Here is a 24196-nt window from a genome sequence, read left to right on the forward strand (position 1 = left end):
TCCTGGATTGGGTGTGTGATCCCTGTGGGATTTGGACAATCCGTCTGTGATCTCCCGTCATGAGTGGTGTTCTCAGGTTGCGTACTCTCACGTTACAGCATTTGAGGCGATGTGTGGTGGTGTTGTGTCAACGAGGTAATACACCACAATGTGCTGCTGCGGGAAGTAGTGTGTGTGCAGTACGAGGCACATGACCTGGTTGTACGTACAGGCACTGTTAAATGTGTCTGCGTCAAGTTGTCAGTATGAGTTGCACACACAGCCTGAGAGCCTGTCATGGGTGTGTTCGTGGTAGCGTGTTACCAGGTGGATGATTGTCAGCTGTTCACTGTGTGGAGGTTGTCTGGGGCATGAGTCTGTTGTGTCACATCTGTAATTCAATACAAAGGAGTCTAAGTGGATACCAAGGGAAAATGCCGCACCCCATTCAGACACTGTTCAACAACAAAAAGGCCTAACCCAACTCTCAACAAATTCCTTACAACCAATGGCAGAGTTACATGGCCAATCCAAAATACTGCCTCAGAGGTGTACCTTTACACTAATCCATAGGGTCATGTCGTGTTTTACGTTTACATCAAATTGACACCAAGGTCTGATCCCACTCTAAAAATTAAAAATGAAGAGAGCTAAGAAAGAGTGTCTCACAGTAGCAACACCCGAGGGGGTTCCTGACAGACAATTGCCAGTTTACCCACTTCTCATCATCGGCAACTCCGTCTTCGTCTGAGTAAAGAACAAAGAGGTAAATACAAAGAGTGATTCACTAACTAATAATAATATGGTGATAAAATAATCAACCACTATGTCCCCTCATGTTAATTATGGTGAAATTCATGTGTGTGTGCACCTGGTACCCCTATGAGAGCCAAGGACAATCGTCCACTACTATTAAAAAGGGGAGGGACTTGCTAGTTAAACAACTTCCTACTGATGCGGTCACATGTGTCATCAAATGAGCTGAGTGTCTAGCAGTGTGCATGTTGCAGGTGCTGACGGACCTGCCTTTGTCATGGCGGTTGTGCATCAGTGGCACAGACAAGCCGCGGCATGCTCCAAAGATGGATGGATGTATGTATGGATGAGTATCTCATAGGTGTGTGTGGCTTGATTGGGGCATGCGTTGCAGCGTTGTGGCTGGGGATGCTACAGCCCGGAGGAGTGAACAAATGACGGCAGAAGGGGCGATAGAACATGCCAAACAGCCACACAACCCAAGGATTCTTGCTAGGCAAAAATTGACATATGTATGTGAGCCTGGAGTGGCTGGTTAACCATGGGTCAGTCCCAGCAAATGTGTGAACATTGAATAAACATCACGGCCACAGGACCAGTCACCATAATGCCAAGTGGGGCACAGGACACACTGCGTCAGCAGCTGTAGCCTGCACGTTGTGTGTATTAAGCAACAGAACACATACACAACCATGTACATCATGCACAATATGGTCCATTAGCCATTACGAACAGCATGCTTGTTGTCAGTGTACACATAACCACATATGATCAATCACTGTAAAGAATGACATATTGAATGCATGCAGTCTGGAAAGATACTGGCGGTGACAGCAATGAGGCACAATGTACAGTGTGAAAAACAGTTCCTACACAATAGTATGAACTTAGTTGCAAGGCCATGCTGCATCAGCCAATTTACATGCCCAGTGGCATTGCTCAGACGACTATAACACTCATGCAATGATGTTACCTGTAATGCTGTTGATACACTCTCCACACAACTGCCAGGTACTGTCCGTACCTGTGACCATCAGAGTGGTGTGATGCTGGAAGGTTTCATCTCCCAATATCCCCTTGGTCTGACTACTAATGACAGACACATTAGGGCGATCAGGCGAGGGAAGGTGAGGATGGTAACTGCAGGGAGGGAGATCTGAAAAAAGCAAAACAAGCATGAGGATTCCATACTTTCAGTTACAGATTCTCAGATTATCTTGGCACCTACACTGTACCACTCACACCTGTGTAGTGTAACCACTGCCACTGTGTCTTATTAGTGATCACAGATCTTGCAATGAGACATGATCAGATCCTTCAACAGGGACACATGAGAGTTGGTAGGGGTTGTCAGCAAAATGGAGCATGTATGACGCTCACTAGGCTGCTACAATGCAATGAGATCCATGCAGTCATGAACAACGTCACAGTGTATGATTGATGCTCGCGTTCTCAGTTATTGTGACGTATAGCAGTGCAAATGACACAAAGCCAACTATACGTACTCAGCCCTGTGAATAAGTGAGAGTCATGAAGGGAAAGTTGACATCATCCGCAAGAGCCATAAGCAGCTCCTCAAATGAGGAAGGAAATAACCTAAACAACATGAAGTCCCATAGGGGCCACTCATTACCTCTTGCAACTGTGCCTTACAATGCTAGACAGGACAAGCATGTGTAAACAAACTCAACTGCAAGTACATAGGAACAATGCTAAAAGATACAACCCTACCGTGACCAGGATATGCTGCATGGCAGAAGAGATTTCAGACATTTACCTCAACGGACTGTTGCCACGTAAGTGTGAACATTAGCTACAGGCCAACGTTGTGATGTAATCAGCGCAACATACCTGGCATCATGAGAAAGGAAAGTTAACATCAACTTACTGAGAAGGCTAGCGATGCAGTGTTGTCCACCGGCACTGAGGTAACGATGTGACAGTGACATGACATACTGCCACAAGGGGCAATGCATCCATGCAAACAGACTCACAGGACAATTGACAGAACATGTGGGACATACACTAGCCCACACCGGCACAACATGGTTCACAGGTAATCAAACTGTACTGGCCCACAAGGTTGAGTTGATGATTCGGACACATCCTGCTGCACACAGTGAGGCAGCAATGCTCCACAGTGCCTGTGTTTGTGATGTCACGCACAATGGCAACCCGTGCCATCCGTAATGTGTCAGGGTCAATGTTAACACACATTGATGCATTCACCAAATTCAAAATTCGACTACAGATGACTGTCAAGTAAGGTGACTGTCTTGTCATGGGAGTGGCGCTACATGCAATTTGATACATGGCAATGTGACATCTATGTATGGGCCTACAACATGCGCATGAACAGTTTCTACACAATAACAAACCATTACAACAATGAACTGCCTGTTTGGAATCCTTACCCAAAATGACATTTCGACATGTCTGTGCAGGGTACGCTGATTTACCCGGCGTTGCTATCATCAAGAGGAATTGCAGGAGGACCAAGATGACACAAACAGACAACAGGCTGGGCAACCTGGAAAGGACAGGCACACAAGGGGTCACGTACTGTATAGATTCATTTAGACATGGTCACGTACAATACACTAACAACGTAGTACACTTGTACATTCGAACTTCAATCATTGTGCTCATGTGTGTGGCATGACATCGTCACTTGTGTGACACAGCACCACAAACATCAAAGTGATATTGTGTACAGTCTGCTGGACACACATTATGCTACACATGTCACTCTATGGTGGTAGATTGCACACTATTATACAGGTACTCACCGTTATGAGAAGACGTTGCGTATGAGTTGACTCCGTATATCACCCTCCTCCTCCTCATCGCTAGCATCCTGGCCAAGGCCTTCGTCCTCAACGGGCGGATGGTCCTCTTCATCAGGAACCAGGATGAGTGGCACCTCCCCCTCCACTGCCATGTTGTGCAGCATGCAGCACACGGTGAAGATGCCGCACACCTTGAGCGGGGAGTATGGTAGTGATCCGCCTGTCTTGTCGCGACACCTGAACCGGTTCTTCAGGAGTCCAAACGTGCGCTCGATCACACGCCGTGTCTGGCCATGTGCATTATTGTAACGCTGGTCTGTGGCAGTTCGAGGGTTGCGTAGTGGAGTCATGAGCCACGGCATGTTCGGATATTCGGAGTCTCCTACAACAATACATCATGTCAATGAGTGTGCAATGAGTAGCCATGAGAGAGATAATTTACATTGAGACATACATGAGTAGAAGTGTATACCCACCAACAAGACATGCCCGATGGTTGCGCAGCTGCAGCATCATCTGTGGTACCCTGCTCCGCCTCATGATGAATGCATCATGGCATGATCCTGGAAAACGTGCACAAACATGGGAAATCATCATGTTAGCAAGACACACCACCAGGGCATTTATGGAGTGGTAATGTTTCCGGTTGCGGAAAGCCTGATCCTGAGCCTGTGGTGGCACCAGTCCAACATGTGTCCCATCAATGGACCCAATTACATGTGGCATGTGTCCCAGGGCATAGAATGCACCCTTGACATTGTTCAACTCTTGTGGAGTGGGGAACTTAATGAATTCATCAATGTGCTGCAACATAGCAGCTAAGACATCACGGAGGACACGGCTGAACATGGTCTGGGACATCTCCCCACATCACCTATGGTGAATTGGAACGTACCTGTGGGAAAGAAATATAGGGCTGCCATCACTTTTACCTTGGGAGTCAGCGCAGTTGGATACCTGTGTCGTGGTTGTAGATGTGGTTCCAGCCTGTCCATCAAATTCTGAATCAACTCCTATGGAAATCTGTAGCGGCGGATGCAATCCCGTTCCCTCATGGCATCCAAGTCAGGCAACGACCTTGGCAGAGGGGGTGCCCTGCACGACATGTGTGGGTAAAAATGTGTACAACTATCAGCCAAAACATTTTACAATGTACATAGCACAATCAACACTGATTACACACATGAAATCACTTATGAACCTGCCGTGGGCTATACATCATGGACAGTTATGCAAGCTACTTGGCACTCTTACCACAAAACGTATTCCCTTGTTGTCTGTGAAATGTACATGACATGCACACAAAATATAATCTGGGCATGTCAGAGTTGGCAGACCAATGTATAGCGTCAGTGACACACGTCACGTGACCTGCATGAGAAGGTGGTCAACACATCCAGACAGCTGACTGCACGGAACACACCCACGTCACATGTGCTCTATATTTCGCTTTTCAGTCATATTGTGCATGAGTTTAGCATTTTACAATACTACACCACAGACATCCTCTGAATGCAGATCTGTATGTCTGTGGTCAAATGCTCTATGATGCCATCACACACATGTGCTTCTGAAATGCCCCTGTGGCATGGTGTGCGTACATGTGAGACACTTGCTATCACGACACAGACCCATCATAGATGCACCTATAGAGGATGACGTTTAATCAATACAAACAGCATGTCCAATCTATTACATGGCACACACATTACATTGTCACACAGGGTCATGCATAGCCTAAATTGGTACAGTGAGACAGTGCCCCTGTCCCTGGCATCATGTGACAGATGTCCGTAATGAAGAGTGTGCCATCACAGTGTTTATGTGAATGACTACATGTCCATTATGTTACTCATGTGACAAGTGTGAAGGTAATGTAAACCACATAGTGGCCCCTCACAAATGTCATGTCTCCACAGCCCATCACACATCAACAGTGCCACTAGTTCACATGCCCTCTGCTATTACAGTGTGTGCCACACGGGGGCCTGCTAATGTAGGTCTGCCATGCAAATACATACATGGACATCCTCATGATGAACTCACACCCACATCCCTGCCATGTGTTTTCCTGTTGTCACTATAGTAATGGTGCCATGCGTAAGCTTGTGGAACGCACTGTACACATGCATTCACTGGAGCATGTGATACGCACAGTACGCCACTGGTGCGTGTGGGTGTACGGGTCGTATCACCAATGCATTGTGCCCATATGCGTGTGGAGCATACCCCACTGGTGCATGCGGGTGTACGGGTCGTATCACCAATGCATTGTGCCTATACGCGATACAAGTCTCGAGTGTACCCCACTGGTGCGTGCGGGTGTACGGGTCATCTCACCAATGCATTGTGGCCATACGCGTGTGGAGTGTACCCCACTGGTGCGTGCAGGTGTACAGGTCGTCTCACCAATGCATTGTGCCAATACGAGATACAAGTCTGGAGCATACCCCACTGGTGCGTGCGGGTGTACGGGTCGTCTCACCAATGGATTGTGCCCATACGCATGTGGAGCATACCCCACAGGTGTGTGCGGGTGTACGGGTCGTATCACCAATACATTGTGCCCATACGCGATACAATTCTGGAGCGAACCCCACTGGTGCGTGTGGGTGTACGGGTCATCTCACAAATGCATTGTGCCCATATGCGTGTGGAGCGTACCCCACTGGTGCGTGCGGGCATACGGGTCCTTTCACCAATGCATTGTGCCCATATGCGATACAAGTCTGGAGCGTACCCCACTGGTGCGTGCGGGTGTACGGGTCGTCTCACCACTGCATTGTGCCCATACGCGTGTGGAGTGTACCCCACTGGTGCGTGCGGGTGTACGGGTCGTATCACTAATGCATTGTGCCTATACGCGATACAAGTCTGGAGCGTACCCCACTGGTGCGTGTGGGTGTACGGGTCATCTCACCAATGCATTGTGCCCATACGCGTGTGGAGTGTACCCCACTGGTGCGTGCGGGTGTACGGGTCGTATCACTAATGCATTGCGCCTATACGCGATACAAGTCTGGAGCGTACCCCACTGGTGCGTGCAGGTGTACGGGTCATATCACTATCGAAACATGGCGTTTGCAACGATTCACGCACCGTACTTGTGTGTGGATGCCTGAAAATACATAGGGAACACCTAGGGGGCGAGTTGGATGCACTGAATGCAGACTGGTTGTCATGGAAACAGAGATTTGAGTGTGCTACAGGTGTCCTGCAAAATTCAGTTGGCCAAAAGTATACAATGTTGCAATGTTTGTTGTGTAGCTAGAGCTAAAATTTCAAACCATGCAAATGTGTGTCAGGGCCTTATGTGGAATGGGATTGGATGAAACATAGGATGCAAAGTGATATGCCCTATCACACTGTCTTCCTTAGTTTTCACTTCCAGGAGGAGTCCCCGAGGGTTCGTCGCTATCACCCACCCTGTTTAATATCTATGTCTCCCCTCTGGCTAAATTAATAAAGAAGCGGGGTTTTAAGCTGGTGTCATATGCTGATGACACTCAGCTGATCGTTTCCGTGTCCCACTCTATGGATTCCATAGCCGTTGACTTTGCTGCATGCATGTCCGAAGTCATGCAATGGATGAATCTTAACTTCCTAAAATTAAACACTGAAAAGACGGAAGTCTTAGAGTTTAGACAGAAAGAGTCTATCTGGAATCCTAAATGGTGGCCCACATCGGCTGGAGTCTGTCCGGTCCCAGTGGTGAGAGCAAGGAACCTGGGGTTTATCTTCGATAAAGATCTGTCCTGGAAGCCCCAGGTGAATCTGGTGGTTTCGGCCTGTTTCTTCATGCTTAAGGGGCTGAGAAAGATCCTGCTGTTTATTCCTTACCATCTCAGGAAAACGGTGATAATTGCCACTATTTTTTCCAGATTAGACTATGGAAACGCCCTTTATCTAGGTATAGGATGCGGTCAACTGGCCAAGATGCAATCAATTCAGAACGCAGCAGCCAGGATGCTCCTCCATCTGCCCAAATACTACCCCACCTCAGAGGTCATCAGGCAGTTGCACTGGCTCCCTGTTCGGAGGCGGATAGATTTTAAAGCACTCTGCCTGGTCCACAAGTCCTTAGCTGGGGTGGGAGCATTAGATCTGCAACACCTATTCACGAGGTACATGCCAATCCGACCCCTGAGGTCTGCCTCTCAGGGGCTGGCGATGGTGTCGAAGTTCCATAGACAACGCTGGGGTGGGAAGGGCTTCTCCCTCCTGGTAGCGAGGCTCTGGAATTCACTGCCCTTGCACCTGAGACAAATCTCCAACCACATGAGGTTCAGGAAGGGGGTTAAGACCTGGCTTTTTACGCGATAGGACACTGGCCGGCACACACTCAGTTACCCTGCACAGCGCCAAGACGCCTCGGCATTAGTGCGCTTTAAAAATGCCATCACTCACTCACTCACTCACTCACTCAGAATGACTGCCCCTCAGCAGCACAGATTTAAGGCTGCATGTGGCTGTGAGAGGGCACTTGCCTGCACAACATTGGAGTGGACAACACTGCTGCTGTCTCTGCATTCCCTGGACCCTGATTTTGCTGAACATGGAGAGGGCACCTGCATTCAGTGAGGAGGAGAACCAGGCACTGCTGGATGCCCTCCTACCCAACTACAGCAAGCTGTATAGGAAACCAGGGGATCAGGTGAGTGCTTAATGTGTGAGTGTCACTACAGCCATTGTGTATTTATGGGACAGAGAGATGCAATGTACTTTGGAGTGAGTGCCTGATGTGTACATTAAGATATGTACTATGCAGTGAAAGGTGTAGTTCAATTGTGTTTACTGCTTACCGGCATTGTGCTAAGTGCATTCACTTGAGCATGTAAGTTCTTAGGTGTAGTGGGATATGTGCCAGCATGTCACGTGCTGTACACCACCCTGCTAAAGCATACCTTGTTCAGTGTTAGCCATGCTCAATGAGTGGCTTTAAAGCCCTAGGGCATCTGTTGCCTTGCACAGGTATGTAGTGCTTTGTTGTTTGCTCACAGGCCACATTGACCTGAAAAATGATACTAGTCCTGTCTGCATCCTCTGCCCTGTTGTTATTATCAATGTGGGGCAAGTATGTGTCTTTGGGACATGGAGTAGGTGTACTGATGTACTTTCACTTTTTATTCCTGACAGGTATCTGCCCATGAGAAGGAGGACATCTGGCGGGACATTGCCAGGGCTGTCAGGGATGTCAGGTCTAAGGGGGGCCTGCACTCGCAAAAGGTGGCAGGACATCCGGTGCTGGACCCGCCGTATTGCCCGGGTGCAGCTGAAGCTTGAGGCTCCACGCCGGCATGGAGGCACACGTCACCTCACCCCAACCTGCTCCGGGTCCTGGCCGTCGTCTTCCCTGACCTCCATAGGCAGATGCAGGAGGTACAGCAGCAAGGAGGGGGTACATGTCTGTTTTCTGTCATGTGTGTCACATGCTACCTGCCGTGTTTGGAAGCCTGGTGACATTCCCACAGTTGGGGTGTTGTGGTCAGACAGGCACTTTATGCATTGTAATTTCAATGACCCTTTTTAAGCTAATGCTCTTTTGCATCCCTTTCCCTCCTCCACATTTGGCCCATGCTTTGTCTATTTCATATTAGTGCATGTCCTCCTAGGGAAGAAAGGTATTGGTATGCAGATTGATTAGCACATCATCATGTTGGAGGGGGGTCTGTGACACTTGTTGGTACCTTGACTGTTCAACAACCTGTGCCCTTCATGATACCTTGGCACTGATCATGAGTCTTAACAAGGAGTTCTGCACGGGTCTGCATCAGTGGCCTTTGTCCTTGGTATGTTTTGTATTTCTCATGTGTTAGCTATATGTGCACACTGTCCATGTATCCTAATTTTGCATTGTGCATACTCACACTGGCAGTGCGTGTGTGCATATTCACAAGAAATGTAGCAGGTTCTTTGGGACTAATATTGATGTGCAGCAAAACAATGTGACCTTGGCTTACTTTATATAGGTTTCCAGTTATTGAGAGCCAGATTCATATTTTCTACTACTTGGGCAGTATTACTCACATTGACGGAGTGCTTGTGTTGTTGTGCATGGGAGGTGTGATGGGACCAACTGTTTAGCCTTGTCAGTGGTGTGCTGAGGATGTCATATTTGATGTGGACTTGTCACTATGCACTTAGGCAGTGCTGCTGGAGAATGTAGTTATTGTAGGATTTACAGGAAATGTTATTGGCTCCCAGAGATGATTGCTTAACACCTCTCCTGTTGACAGGCAGTGGCTCATCATTGTGACTGTTATCCAAGTTGTGGCCTGGTTTGTGACTTTGATCTGTGTATACAATGAGCGTTGTGTCTCTTACAATTGCGCATTACGAGATTTATATATGTGCTGAGTTATGTGGCATGTGACTCATGATGCATGCCATGATTAGAAATGGCCCCACAATTTTTCTTGCTGATATGTATGATGATGCCAACAGCATCATCACCACAACCTGGAGGAGACACAGACACAGAACGGACAGAGGGACCCAGCAACAGTGCCACCAGCTTCGAGGAGTCGGAGGGAGGCAGTGGCACAGAGGGTGAGGGAAGTCAGGCGCCCGGACCTCATGAGCACAACACCTCCTACCATGCAGACGGCTCAGATTCTGACTCCCAGGAGGAGGGGGAATATGAGGCAATGCCATCGACTGCAACTATGTTTGTCCCCTCCTCCTCCAGACCCATCTCCACCCTCCCAGTTGTTAGGGGCCCTAGAGTCTGTTCTACCCCCGTGTCTCCTTTGTCCCCGGCACCGCATCCCCTGCCCCTGTCTCCCCTGCTGCCCTCAGTGCTGAGTCTGTTGACCTACTCCGGCTGATTCAAGTTGGTCAGGCGTCAATGCTGACTGTCCTCCATGGCCAAACACAAATAGTGACACAGTTGTTGTCATTCATGGAGGGCATGTCAGCTGACATGTCTGATCAACGTCGGAGTTTGGCGTCCATGGACTCAACACTGACGGCAGCACTTGCTATACTGCAGCGTCAATCCCCCCCACTCCTTCTGACCCATCCACATCCCCCTCTCCCATCCCTGTCCACCATACACGCAGACGCACAAGATCACACACCCCAACAGAGACACCCAGCACACCCACACGTAAGTCTAAGCGCAGACCTCCATTCACCAAATCTCAGGGGGATGTACGCACACTCACAGGGACAGGGGACACACATCACCCACCCACCCACAGGCACCATACACCTGACTCACAGCCCTCTACCTGCACTCCCATTGTGTCCCCGGGTTCAGGTGGTAGCCTGTCTGAACTGGCAACAGTGTGCAGCGCTGAATATGTTGCAACCTTTTGCGCTGACCCTGCCACTGTGGAGGAATCCTCCCCACCTGCGCCCACTACACATACCCTTCCCTCTCCTGTCCCCGCGGTGCCAGACCCAGACTCAGATGATGCCCCCCATGGGTCCACGGACCCTAAGTCCAACATGTGGAGGCAAGTTTTGGGGTGACAGCCTCCACAAAGTCACCACTGTAAAGGACTTGATTTTGGACTGTCCATTGACCTTCAGTGAGCCTGGACTCATTTAATTTTATTTTTTACAGATTGGCGCTGAATAAAGCATTTTATTTTTCTGTCTGAACTATTGCATTTCAGGGAATTTCTTTAGGTGCTGTGTACCTACAACTTTGTGTGATGTTAATGTTTTGGTATTGTGAAAGATGCCTATTTTTCAGATGGGAATGAGGTGGACCATGGTATCTCTGTGCTTTCCCAATGTTTCTGATAATTATCTAGATTTGTGTGTGTGCACTTTGCATACAGACATTATCCAAAACAGTGTCCCTTCCTCTGTGACACATGAGATATTCACTGCAGACAGTTGCACAATTGTTGTGGTGACTTCAGTATAGTTTCCCATTGATTAGTGCATTCACTTGCGCAATGGCCATGCCTGCTCACAAATGCTATCTGACAATTGGTCATTGTCATCCATGCTACTCACTGTGCTGGGGTTTGTGGTGTGTATTAATGCCTTCAGGGAGTCCATCATAATTTTGCACACTATGCATGACGATGTTATCCGCCTTGACCTCATGATTCTGATAGTCACATTTAAGATATGTGTTAAAAACCACACATTTGGGTGCTTTGTATCTAGGGCTTTCCTACCCTGTTCCTTCCATGAGGGAGTACATGTTTCACCACATGGACAGTCACATCATGTTCGGGATGTACATGAGTCTTCCTAATTCCATTTGTGCTTCATTTGTTGAGTGGTGTGTTGCATGACTACACACTATTGAGTCATGCTGGAGGGGGGATGTGCAAGCAAACTACATGGGTGGATCTGGCTGTGGGATCTTCCAAAACAACCACATGTGCTGTGTCACTCAGTGTGTAACAGGAGACCATTCTCCGTGGAGTAGGTCACTGCTGTGAGTGATGTGTTGATATGCAACTATCATGAGTGTCACAAGTTAGGGATCTACACATACAGGCAGGTAGTTGTTGTAAGATGTAGGAAATGCACACCGCTATGTCTGGGCACTGCTGGGGGTCCTCTGCACCACCCCCTCTACTGTTGGGCACTGCTGGGGGTCCTGTGCACCCACCCCCTATACTGTTGGGCACTGTTGGGGGTCCTCTGCACCCACCCCTATACTGTTGGCACTGCTGGGGGTCCTGTGCACCCACCCCCTCTACTGTTGGGCACTGCTGGGGGTCCTCTGCACCCACCCCCTATACTGTTGGGCACTGATGGGGGTCCTCTGCACCCACCTCTTCTACTGTTGGGCACAGTTGGGGGTCCTCTGCACCCATCCCCTATACTGTTGGGCACTGCTGGGGGCCCTGTGCACCCACCCCTCTACTGTTGGGCACTGTTGGGCACTGCTGGGGGTCCTCTGCACCCACCCCCTATAGTGTTGGGCACTGTTGGGGGTCCTCTGCACACACCCCCATACTGTTGGGCACTGCTGGGGGTCCTGTGCACCCATCACCTCTACTATTGGACACTGTTGGGCACTGCTGGGGGTCCTCTGCACCCACCCCTCTACTGTTGGGCACTGTTGGGGGTCCTGTGCACCCACCCCCTCTACTGTTGGGCACTGCTGGGGGTCCTCTGCACCCACCCCCTATACTGTTGGGCACTGCTGGGCACTTCTGGGGGTCCTCTGCACCCACCCCCTATACTATTGGGGACTGTTGGGGGTCCTCTGCACCCACCCCCTATACTGTTGGGCACTGCTGGGGGTCCTTTGCACCCACCCCCTCTACTGTTGGGCACTGTTGGGCACTGCTGGGGGTCCTCTGCACCCACCCCCTATAGTGTTGGGCACTGTTGGGGGTCCTCTGCACCCACCCCCTATACTGTTGGGCACTGTTGGGCACTGCTGGGGGTCCTGTGCACCCACCCCCTATACTGTTCGGCACTGTTGGGCGCTGCTGGGGGTCCTCTGCACCCACTCCCTCTACTGTTGGGCACTGTTGGGTACTGCTGGGGGTCCTCTGCACCCACCCCCTCTACTGTTGTGCACTGCTGGGCACTGCTGGAGGTCTTTTCCAACCACCACTCAGACGTGACGAACCGTACCCCCATATTTCGTCGTGTGTGCGGCACGTATCACTATTGCAATGGTGATATGCGCTAGCGTGTGACGCACTGTACCCGAGCTTTCTGACGTGTTAGCGGCGCGTATCACTATTGCAATGGTGATATGCGCTAGCGTGTGACGCACTGTACCCCGAGCTTTTTGACGTGTGAGCGGCGCGTATCACTATTGCAATGGTAATATGCGCTGGCGTGTGACGCACCTTACCCCGAGATTTCTGACATGTGTGCGGCGCGTATCACTATTGCAATGGTGATATGCGCTAGCGTGTGACGCACCGTACCCCGAGCTTTCTGACGTGTGTGCGGCGCGTATCACTATTGCAATGGTGATATGCGCTAGCATGTGACGCACCTTACCCCGAAATTTCTGACGTGTGTGCGGCGCGTATCACTATTGCAATGGTGATGTGCGCTAGCGTGTGACGCACCATACCCCGAGCTTTCTGACGTGTGTGCGGCGCGTATCACTATTGCAATGGTGATATGCGCTAGCGTGTGATGCACCGTACCCCGAGCTTTCTGACGTGTGTGCGGCGCGTATCACTATTGCAATGGTGATATGCGCAAGCGTGTGATGCACCGTACCCCGAGATTTATGATGTGTGTGCGGCGCGTATCCCTATTGAAATGGTGAGATGCGCTGGCGTGTGGCGCACCATACAGGTATACTTCCGTTGTTGCGGTGGGTTGTACTAACCGTCTGAGCCATCTTCGGTTTCTATGTATGAGGTCGTAGGCGTACAGGGCTCGGATGACACGGTCGATGGGGTCATGTCGTGTATGTCACGTACCGGGGTGAAGTTCGTGGCGGACTCTAGATTCCCATCACCGCGTAGATCGTGAATACTTGCAGTCCCGCCGCCGGAAATTTGGAGCCCTGTCATATCTTGTTGGACAGGGAGTTATTTTAAAAACTACAACCTCGCCAAAACTGAAGTACTACATACAAGTGTAAAGGAAAGTCTCCTCTAAATAAAGATCCCCATATCAGGAGGATTTTCATCGTTTTCAAGTTTTGTCAAGATATCTTTATTTGACCTCAACAATCTAAAGGTTCCGGACGGCGGGAGTAACCTCAAAATCTTTTTAGTTTATCAGTACAAACTTTCAAAATAAAGAATATCGACGCTGGTTCAGTTTTACCCAAGCAATTGATCTACACATCTAAAAAAATCTCGATCATAATCATTCGTTGCTCCTCCAGAAGAAGGCGCTGGTCGCCGAAACGCGCGTAGAGTACCAACTTGCCACTTATTCCTCCTTAACTTGTTGTTTACCAATATAAATGTTTTAATATGTAAAATGTTTTTTATTATTATGTCAATTCTCCAATTGTAGAATTTTTTAACTTAATTCTTTTTTAAGTCTTGAAATGTGATTTTCTGTTTAATTATCAATAAAATACTGGAACTTTATTATATTGTTGTAGCTTAATTTCCTTGATACTATTAGTCCTGACATTGATCCGTTTTTTTCTATGATTGCCTAGATTGTTACATATCAAGCGCGGACTCTGGATTTACGGCACTTTACAGCTCTCGTAGGAAAAGAGCCGTACGGAGTGTCGTCAACACGGATCGTACTTCCTGGTTCTGAAATGGCTGCCTATTTGCGCACGGACATGGCGTACTGCGTCGGACGGAGTGAATCCGTATGTACTTTGTTGTTGTACGGTGTTTGGTACGAGTCGTACGGAGTGGCGCTTTGGGTTAGGATCGTACTTGCTAGTTCGTACGGGGACGTTGTAGGTGTACGATTCGTACGGGAAAAAGGCTCCGTACAGCTAACCGGAGCGCTTTTTACAGGATCGGAATCGGCCCCATGGTGTAAAACCCTGCATTTCAGACTGCTGTTTTAAAAAGTTACAAAAATCAGGTTCATTATTTTGGATAACAGGAAAAAATTTAAAGTAAGGATTTCCTTTCTTAAATCCTTTTTTATAAGCATATTGGTGGTTCTGATGATAAATAATTGTCCTTTTAAAAAGTGGCGCAAAATGTTTCATGTTTCAAGTTAGGCTCCTGTGCTTAGGCTTATGAATGAATGTTTCTAAATATGATAGGCAAGGGATGCAGCTTGCTTTTTATATGTGGAATTATCAAAAATTATTGGTTTAATTAAAAATAAAATTATGAAAAAATTATTAAAAAAATAAGTGCTTTTAAATTAGTTTTTTACTATTTATAAAGCTTAATACTCATACTTTGACCTCCTAGCATCAAGATAACATTTAAGTTGTGTTGTACTGCATAATGAGGAAATTTGCATATGAAATATCACTCTGCGCAGGCGTAAAAAACTCATTTTTACAAGGGTATAAGTGATATTTCTATTGCCCAATCTCTGGAATTTGTAGAGAGCATTCTGAGGATGACTATTATGCAAAATAATTATAGGATATTCATTTTTAAGTGCCCAAAAATCAAAGTCGAAATTGGGCAAAATTCACAAATTTAAAAACAAATTCTGCAATTCAGAGCAGCTTTTAAAATGCCTTATGCTTCAGTAAATGCATACATTTAATATATAATTCAAATAGCTGACTTCTATATGGTTAGACACGTATATTGCACACTGCTTATAATTGAAAAATGTATAAAACCAGCAGAAGTTATTAAACTGACAAATAGGGGTGACTTTGAAATGGGAAAGCCACATGGAAACCATTGCACACAGAATAGGACAGCTGGGAAGAGTTAAATGTCAGTTCTATATTTAGAAGCCTGGCAGAGCTCTCAGAGCCAGGTCTGATTTGACATTTTGACCTCTGAAACCTTTTGAAAGACGACAGGGGAGATAAGGAGAAGTTTGACTTTTTTTGGCAAAAGCAAGCACTTTATGGACTATAATAGAAAACTATATAATGGTATATGTGAACTTTGATTAACAGATAAGCTTTGTCATATATATACACCTTTAATGCTTTTAGTCTGAGGATTCAAAAAACTGAGGCAATGAAATTTAGTTTGAATTCATTTGCCCTCATGTTACACTTGTACATTTGCTAAGAGGATTGGGGTTTGGGTATTCATGTTTTTTTTAGCTCACTCAAAAGTGCTATGTACCTCCTATAACTTTGTTTATGCCCAATTGCCACAAATAGGGGTTGATAGTGTTTACAGAAATGAACCCTGTTACAGGTTTCCTACTGTCAAAATGGGGAAAGGGGGCTAGCTCCTCTACAAATTAAGGCTAGGTAAAATGTATGTTGCTGTCTCTTTTTCTCAATTTATTTTTAGCATGTCTAAGCTGTCTGTGAAATAGCAATGAGACATTTAATTGGCTATTCAGTAATACTGTTTTAAACGTTGTTCGCATTAAGAAAATGAATAAATATATATGTTATGTTACTGCCCATCCTGTTTGATGAAATTATGACAGGATCAGTAGTCTAGATTGTTGTTCCCTTATTTTGATCTTTAAGTGGAACTAGATGTGGGTAGTTTTTGTTCTACAAGTCTTAGGTGATAACACCATTATTGTATGTTATTCTCATGCTACATAGTTTTGCAAAGGCATTGCTAGCTTGTATTAGCTAGTCTGTGTAAATAAACTGACAGTCCTTATTAGAGCTGATGCTGCATATTTTGGATCATGAAAAGTAGAACGCAGGGTAGATGCCCATGTGATCCTTAGCAAAAAATAGTTTTGAAGGAAATATTGTTTTATATATAAGAACTCCTGTTAAATTAGCAGTTTTAGATTTTCCTGTTGCTCCTATAACATGAGAGCATGGTCCTAAGCGTACAATGCAGGTGCTTTTATTAAGAAGAATCATTTTAGAAGTGTCTGCAGTCCTGTACAAAAAATGTAAAGTTTATGAGCAAAAGTGTAGAACATTTCTTTTTTGAGGGTTTTCAGATTAGTACATAGGAATCCACCAATGTAAGGATTTAGGGTGTGTCTGTGTTGTTTTTCTCTTTTCCTCACAATTTAGTAAATGAACAGACTTTCCTGGCTGCTTGGGATTAGGTGATGTATTACTCTTGTCAGTTCACCAAATAGTTCCTTTTATACTTGCCAATAGGTCCAGGATGTTTTTTTACTCTCTCATAGATAGATGAAAGTGGTTCTTGGATGCCTTGCTAATATATGGGGCGTCCCGAGACTAGGAAGCATTCTGAGACTATCCGCACTGTTGATATATTGTTTCTGTGCCTTGTCTAAGGACCTTTTTGTTCTGCCACCAATAGATATTTGCTGCCTTACAACCATTGCCAGAGGGGCCCGGACATCAGATTCAGCCAGGGGAGTTAGCGTCAGTACCAGTCCAGCTTGAAGCCAAAGTAAAGGTAACCAGCACAGGCATTGCTGGCAACTAAAACCTCAGTGAAGGCGGAAGCCCTGGAATGAATTGTGTACCCCTGCGACTGTCTTGGGCGAAAGACGGGGTCACAAATCTGAAAGGAGGAATTGTGGATCAAGTATTTGCTGAGAGTCACAGACTGACCAGATTGTTTTTGTAATAATCTCTTTAGTTGCTTTAATATTTGCATTAGTTATATTTATTATGCACGAAACAAATTTTTCTGAGCACTTGAAAAATGTGACTTTGCCTTTTCCTTGAATGTACTAAATTGATGTTCTAGCCCTCATAAAAGGAAAATGGACAAGTAGCCCTGAAAATGTTTACTAGATCATTCTAGGATTTGCTTAGGACTAGAAAAATGATAATTCTGTTTGTAATAGTGGTCATTACTCTCTCCTGCTATCTCTATGTTAATTATGACCCGATGCTTTGTTCTCTTTGTATTCCTGCTTATACCTAATATATACCTGCTTAATGAAATGTTTAGAATGGAAAATGCCCACCTAGCAATGAATTAGGATATTGATACATTTATGAAAATTAATGTGCAAATATTTTCTATATTCCTACTGGATCATAGCCATGTCTTTAGCTCATGCTAAAATGATCATCTGTTAAATATTGCAGGGATTTGTTAGCATGAGCTGAAACCCATTTTGTATTTTGGCAGCCATTTTAGGTAGCCATGTGCTGTTTCCCTCTTCAGAGCCTTGCACATGCTCAGAAGAGCCTAGCTAGTAGAATGCACCTTATTCTCTAGTATAACTGTCAGGCTATTTTTGCTGCTGTATGGAGAAGTAGCTCTCCTCCCACTTTGTTGAGCAAGCAGATCTTGTATGCCCATATTAGGCATTTTGCATGCTTACACGAGCCAGGACTGCCCCTTGGTCTTATGCTGACTATGTAACCCTAAGCACATATAAGGCACCAGTTTGTTGTACTCTTTAGACTGCCTCATTCAGTTGCTAACGTTTCTGTGTGACGTAGTCTCCCTCATCTCAGGTGAGTAAATGCATTCTTTTTATATTTCAGCTTCTGTGCCAATTTCATCTTTGTTGGTTTAAAAGGACCAATTATAAGATTTCTATGTTCTTCACCTCCACTGACCATAATTGTACATTTTATTGTAAATGTGATTTCGATATTATAGAATTAAGAGGGAGAGCTAAACCAAGGGACATGCCTGAAACCAAAGTCACATATACAAAAGTATGGTCTTTTAAATTAATAAAGTGTTTTTCCCTAACATCCAGAAGTGCTTCATCTCAGAGTATTGAGAGGCATTTTTTTTAAGTGATAGTTTTTAAATATCATGGACTTAATCCGTCCCTGATTACAAAAATCATTTGTCATGTGCGTATATACGTGGCCTAGATTGCATTACTACAGGGGCAACTTAATGGTCGAACAGGACAGATTTATGTACAGTGCACACTCTGAAATTGCAAGCTTCTGTCGCGGGATTGTGAGGAAAAAGGAGGCACACTTCACCCCATGAAGCAATGTTTGGTTTTGGTCTCATTTAGGTTTTAGAACAGGGTATACTGTAATTGCTACTTTTAGTTCATATTACAAAAACGTATATATTTATTTTGATTCGTTTTCAGACTTTGTACTTGTTGTGCATATCAGTGAACTTCTCAACTCAAAAATACAGGTGAAGACAGGCATTTAAGAGGGTTTTCCCACTAAGGTGAATGGAGAATGAACATTTTTGAAATGTGGGTGACCATAAAGTCCATAGCGCCGGGACACTCTCTGTGAGTAGCTACGTGCTTTAGAAATGGACAATTCAATGTTTGCTGCGAATGTATGAGTAACTCAACAGAAATGAATTTCAAATGTTTCTTGCCGATATTGGAACCCTGTGCAAAAACTAACTTGTTGCCTCTGATCGCCGCCTGACTTGCACCCGGGGACACAGAGCCGGGCAAAATGCTGATCCCGGCGCCTGGACGCCACAACTTTACCGCCATTGCTGGGGACGCCAGAGGGACCACATCTCCCAGTAGTCCACGCGGCATCCTCGCCGCACATCGCGAGAGCGAGCACTAGGAGGTGCTCAAAAGGGACCTAGGGCTCCCGCAGCGTGGGATGCGCGTGGGCGTGCCCGGGCCACGCGTGGGCGAAGCCCGGGCCAAGAGCGGGCCCGTCCGTGCCGGTCATAGCCCGGCAGAGACTGGACTGGCCCACTCCTCTGACACTTGGACACTGGTAGCTTAGTTGCTGTTCGGTAAGCTTGAATCGTTTTCACTGGCCTGCATAAATGTATGCTTTGCAAAAAGCCTCTGCATTTTCTCCTGAAACAAGGTAAAATGATATAGCAAGGGGTCATAATTTTCCACCAGTGACACCGCCAAATTGCCCGCATTGCCAGTTAAATATAAAATGACAAAGGCCCCTTTAGCGGCGTCATCAGGAAATGAAGCAGCCTTAGAAAGGAATTATAACCTACACTGATACATGAATGCACTGTATTTAGCACTGTCACTATTTCTGGCATGGCTAAAGGGACTGGACTAGGTGTGTGGACTGTGAAATAGACAGGGGGTAGATTTCCTTCTTCTTTAGTCATAGAACTAGTAGTAGGGGACGGAACGTAAAGGTTGCAGGCTAGCTTTTCTAATTCCTATGAATGGGCCCTGATGCTCCGGTGTCTGTTGAGGTTTAAGTTCTAACCTGGACCAACTCTGCATGACAGTGTTGGTTCTCCGTCCTTAACCGTCCTACTTTGAACTGCAAATCTACAAAAGTGGCAGCAAGTTCCTCTAATGAGGGGCTTTGTAATGTAGGCTGCAGTGTGAAATTCATGGGAGAACATGCCCCTTCGGTATTCATCTTTGCTCAGGTGGAATAATAGTTTGTGGGCTTGGCTTTCTGTAACGCACAAGAATCCCACTAACCTAGAACAAGTTGGTTTCCAAAGGAACTAAGAGAATTTCCTCACACTCCCCAAAAACAGCTCCCTAACGAGATATGAACTGTTCTCAATTAAGAACACTGCTCAGGGGGATAGGGGGAGGAGAATAGCCACTGGTCACCCCACTCTTCCTTTTGCAGGGATGACAGGTCACTCCAAGAGATGGTGCTAGGGCAGCGGCAACTGAAAGGGAATTTAGAATACAATCAGAGCCTTATTATTTAACCTAGTAGAGGCTAACACATTCAGTCATAGTGCATGTCTGCTATAAAGAGGAGTCCACTTACCAATTAAATTCTCCCGGGGGTAGAGTTAACAGCACTCTAGTTCCAAAGGCTGATTAATACTTCTTTACCAACAAGTGAAATAGGTCATCCAAATAAGGGTAATTTAATGCAGTGGTGAAGTGGAGCTTTAATAAACCAATGGAAGCAGCATACCAGCAGAACAGAGCAATCATTGGAAACTGAATGTAGAGGGGAAGATTCAAGTTCCAACACTGGGCGCTTCCAAAAAAATAAATTAGGAGCGCATTAGGAGGTTGAGAGACTGTGAAATGATCCAGGCAAAGAAGGGCGGACTGCAGTAAATAAAATATTCTGGCGCGGCTAGGGTAGCACGTCTCTCGATGAAAGTCTCAGGGGCATTTGGTAGCTGGATACAATGTATCTAACATCACGCGTCTGCCGGCAAGGAGTGGCAAGATAGTATTTCTCGCATCTGGCGGGATACAATATTGCAGATATCCCATGACAGCCAGCAAGGAACGGCGAGTTTTGTCTTTCACGCGTATCGCGGGAAACAATGTAACAAACGCCCCAAGTCGGAATGGGAAAGGTCAGGATTAAAGCAGCCCGCATCAGTCCAGAAACAAAGGGGCAAGATTTTCTCGCCTTTGGCGGAAAAACACAAAAGTACAGGATACTCGTCACTTTCTGGAGAGACAGGGCACAATCGTCAAACGGTAGTCAGGAATTGAACAAAGGGCGCGTGGAAACCAGTCAGGAACAGGAAGCCAAGCGAAGTCTCTCCCCAATGATGCAGGGTATAAGCTTGTACGGGAATGTATACAAATGCAGCTTTTATTTTCCAGCAGTACATGTAAGGGAGTCTCTATAAATAGAGATACTATTTATACTCGACATGCACTGAGGAATTAGGGTATATTCCACATCACGGAACATGTGGGTTGACTCCTGACAGTTTATAGGGTGTGGTTTTGTAGGATATAGGACATGGAATCTGCATATCAACATTGGATCATGGGCGTGTTTTGCAGGTTCCCAGGATCTGTCTGCAGGAGCTACCCCCACCCAATCTATTAGGTATTGTATTTTGCCTCTATGTCTACTTTATTCCTTATCATTTTTATGGAGAGACTGGGCAAAGTCATCACATCACTTTCCAGAATTGAACAAAGGGGGTGTGGAATCCATTCAGGAACAGGAAACCAAGAGAAGTCTCTCCCCAATGACGCAAGGTATAACCTTGTAAGGGGATGTATACAAATGCAGCTTCTATTTTCCAGGAGTACAAGTGAGGGAGTCTCTATAAAGAGAGATACACTTTATACTCGACATGCACTGAGGAATTAGATTATGTTTCACATCAAGGAACATGTTACCGTATTCCTGGCATAGGGAAATTGCTAGATAGCGGAGGTGTAAAAATTACTATTACCACTCCAGTGAGTACAACAGTAGGGAAAGTATTGGATAGCAGAGGGATAGAAATTACAATTCCCACTCCAGAGATTGAAACAGTAGGGAAAGTGCTGGATAGCAGAGGGTTAAAAATTACTATTCAAACTCCAGTGAGTGCAACAGTAGGGAAAGTGTTAGAGAATTGAGGGGCAACAATTACTATTCCAATTCCAGTGATTGCAACAGTAGGGAAGTGCTGGATAGGGAAGGGCTAAAAATTACTTTTTTCACTACAAAGAGTGCAACAGTAGGGAAAGTGTTGGATAGCGGTGGCGTAAAATTTACTATTCCCACTCCAGTGATTGAAACAGTAGGGAAGGAGATGGATGGTGTAGAGGTAAAAATTACTATTCCCACTCCAGTGAGTGCAACAGTAGGGAAAGAGTTCGATAACAGATGGGTAAAAATTACTATTCCCACTCCAAGGATTGCAATAGTAGGGAAAGTTCTGGATAGTATAGTGGTAAAAATTACTATTCCCACTCCCGTTAGTGCATCAGTAAGGAAAGTGTTAGATAACAGAGGGGTGAAAATTGCTATTCCCACTCCACTGATTGCAACGGTAGGGAAAGTGTTGGATATCGGAGGGGTAAAAATTACTATTTCCACTCCAGTGATTTCAACAGTAGGGAAAGTGCTGGATAGCAGACGGTTAAAAAATACTATTCCCACTCCAGTGAGTGCAACAGTAGGGAAAGTGTTAGATAACAGAGGGTAAAGATGACTATTCCCAATCCAGTGATTGCAACAGTAGTGAAAGAGCTGGATAGTGAAGGGATAAAAATTACTATTCCCACTGCAAAGAGTGCAAAAGTAGGGAATGTGTTGTATAGCTGAGGGGTACAAATTTGTATTCCCACTCCAGTGAGTGCATCAGTAGGAAAAGTATTGAATAGCGGAGGGGACAAATTTACAATTCCCACTCCAGTGATTGCAACAGTAGGAAAAGTGCTGGATTGTGGAGGGGTAAAAAATACCATTCTCACAGCAGTGAGTACAACAGTAAGGAAAGTGTTAGATAACAGAGGGTTAAAAATTACTATTCCCACTACAGTGCTTGCAACAGTAGGCAAAGTGCTGGATAGCGAAGGGGTAAAAATTATTATTCCCACTACAAAGAGTGCAACAGTAGGGAAAGTGTTAGATAGCTGAGGGGTAAAAACTTTTATTTCCACTCCAGTGAGTGTAACAGTAAGGAAAGTACTGTATAGCGAAAGGATAAAAGTAACTATTACCACTCCAGCAAGTGCAAGAGTAGGCAAAGTATTGAATAGCTTAGTGGTAAAAATTATTTTTCCCTCTCCAATGAGTACAACAGTAGGTACATAATATATATTAGGGAAAGTGTTAGATAACAGAGGGGTATAAATTACTATTCCCACACCAGTGATTGCATCAGTAGAGAAAGTGCTGGATAGCGAAGGGGAAACAATTATTATTCCCACTACAAAGAGTGCAACAGTAGGGCTAGTGTTGGATAGCGGAGGGGTAAAAATTACTGTTCACATCCAGTGAGTGCAACAGTAGGGAAAGTGTTAGTGAATGGAGGGGTAAAAATTACTATTCCCAGTACAGAGAGTGCAACAGTAGTGAAAGTGTTGGATAGCGGAGGGGTACAATTTACTATGCCCACTCCAGTGATTGCAACAGTAGGGAGAGTGCTAGATTGTGGAGGGGTTAAAATTACTATTCCCACTCCAGTGAGAGCAACAGTAGGGAAAGTAATAGATAACAGAGGGGAAAAAATCACTATTCCCACTACAGTGATTGCAACATTAGGGAAAGTGTTGGATAGCGAAGGGGTTAAAATAATTATTCCCACTAACAAAGAGTGCAACAGTAGGGAGGGTGTTGGATATCGGAGGGGTAAAAATTACTAATCCCTCTCAAGTGAGTGCAACAGTAGGGAAAATGTTGTATAGTGGAGGGGTAAAAAATACTGTTCCCACTCCAGTGATTGCAACAGTAGGGAAAGTGCTGAATAACAAAGGGGTACAACGTTTCTATTCCCACTCCAGTGAGTGCAACAGTAGGGAAAGTGTTAGATAACAGAGGGGTAAAAATTACTATTACCACTCCAGTGATTGCAACGGTAGGGAAAGTGTTGGATAGCGGAGGGGTAACAATAACTATCCGCACTCCAGGGGGTGTATCACTA

General features: G+C 45.8%; 1 protein-coding gene across 4 annotated transcripts in view; it reads right to left on the reverse strand.

The window, feature by feature from the left end:
• LOC144791749 (disintegrin and metalloproteinase domain-containing protein 28-like) overlaps window positions 1-24196 on the reverse strand; it is a 3662699-nt gene that overhangs the window by 997012 nt on the left and 2641491 nt on the right. The window lies entirely within an intron of this gene.

Source organism: Lissotriton helveticus, chromosome 11 (assembly GCF_964261635.1).
Source record: "Lissotriton helveticus chromosome 11, aLisHel1.1, whole genome shotgun sequence".
NCBI classification, from domain to species: Eukaryota; Metazoa; Chordata; class Amphibia; order Caudata; family Salamandridae; genus Lissotriton; species Lissotriton helveticus.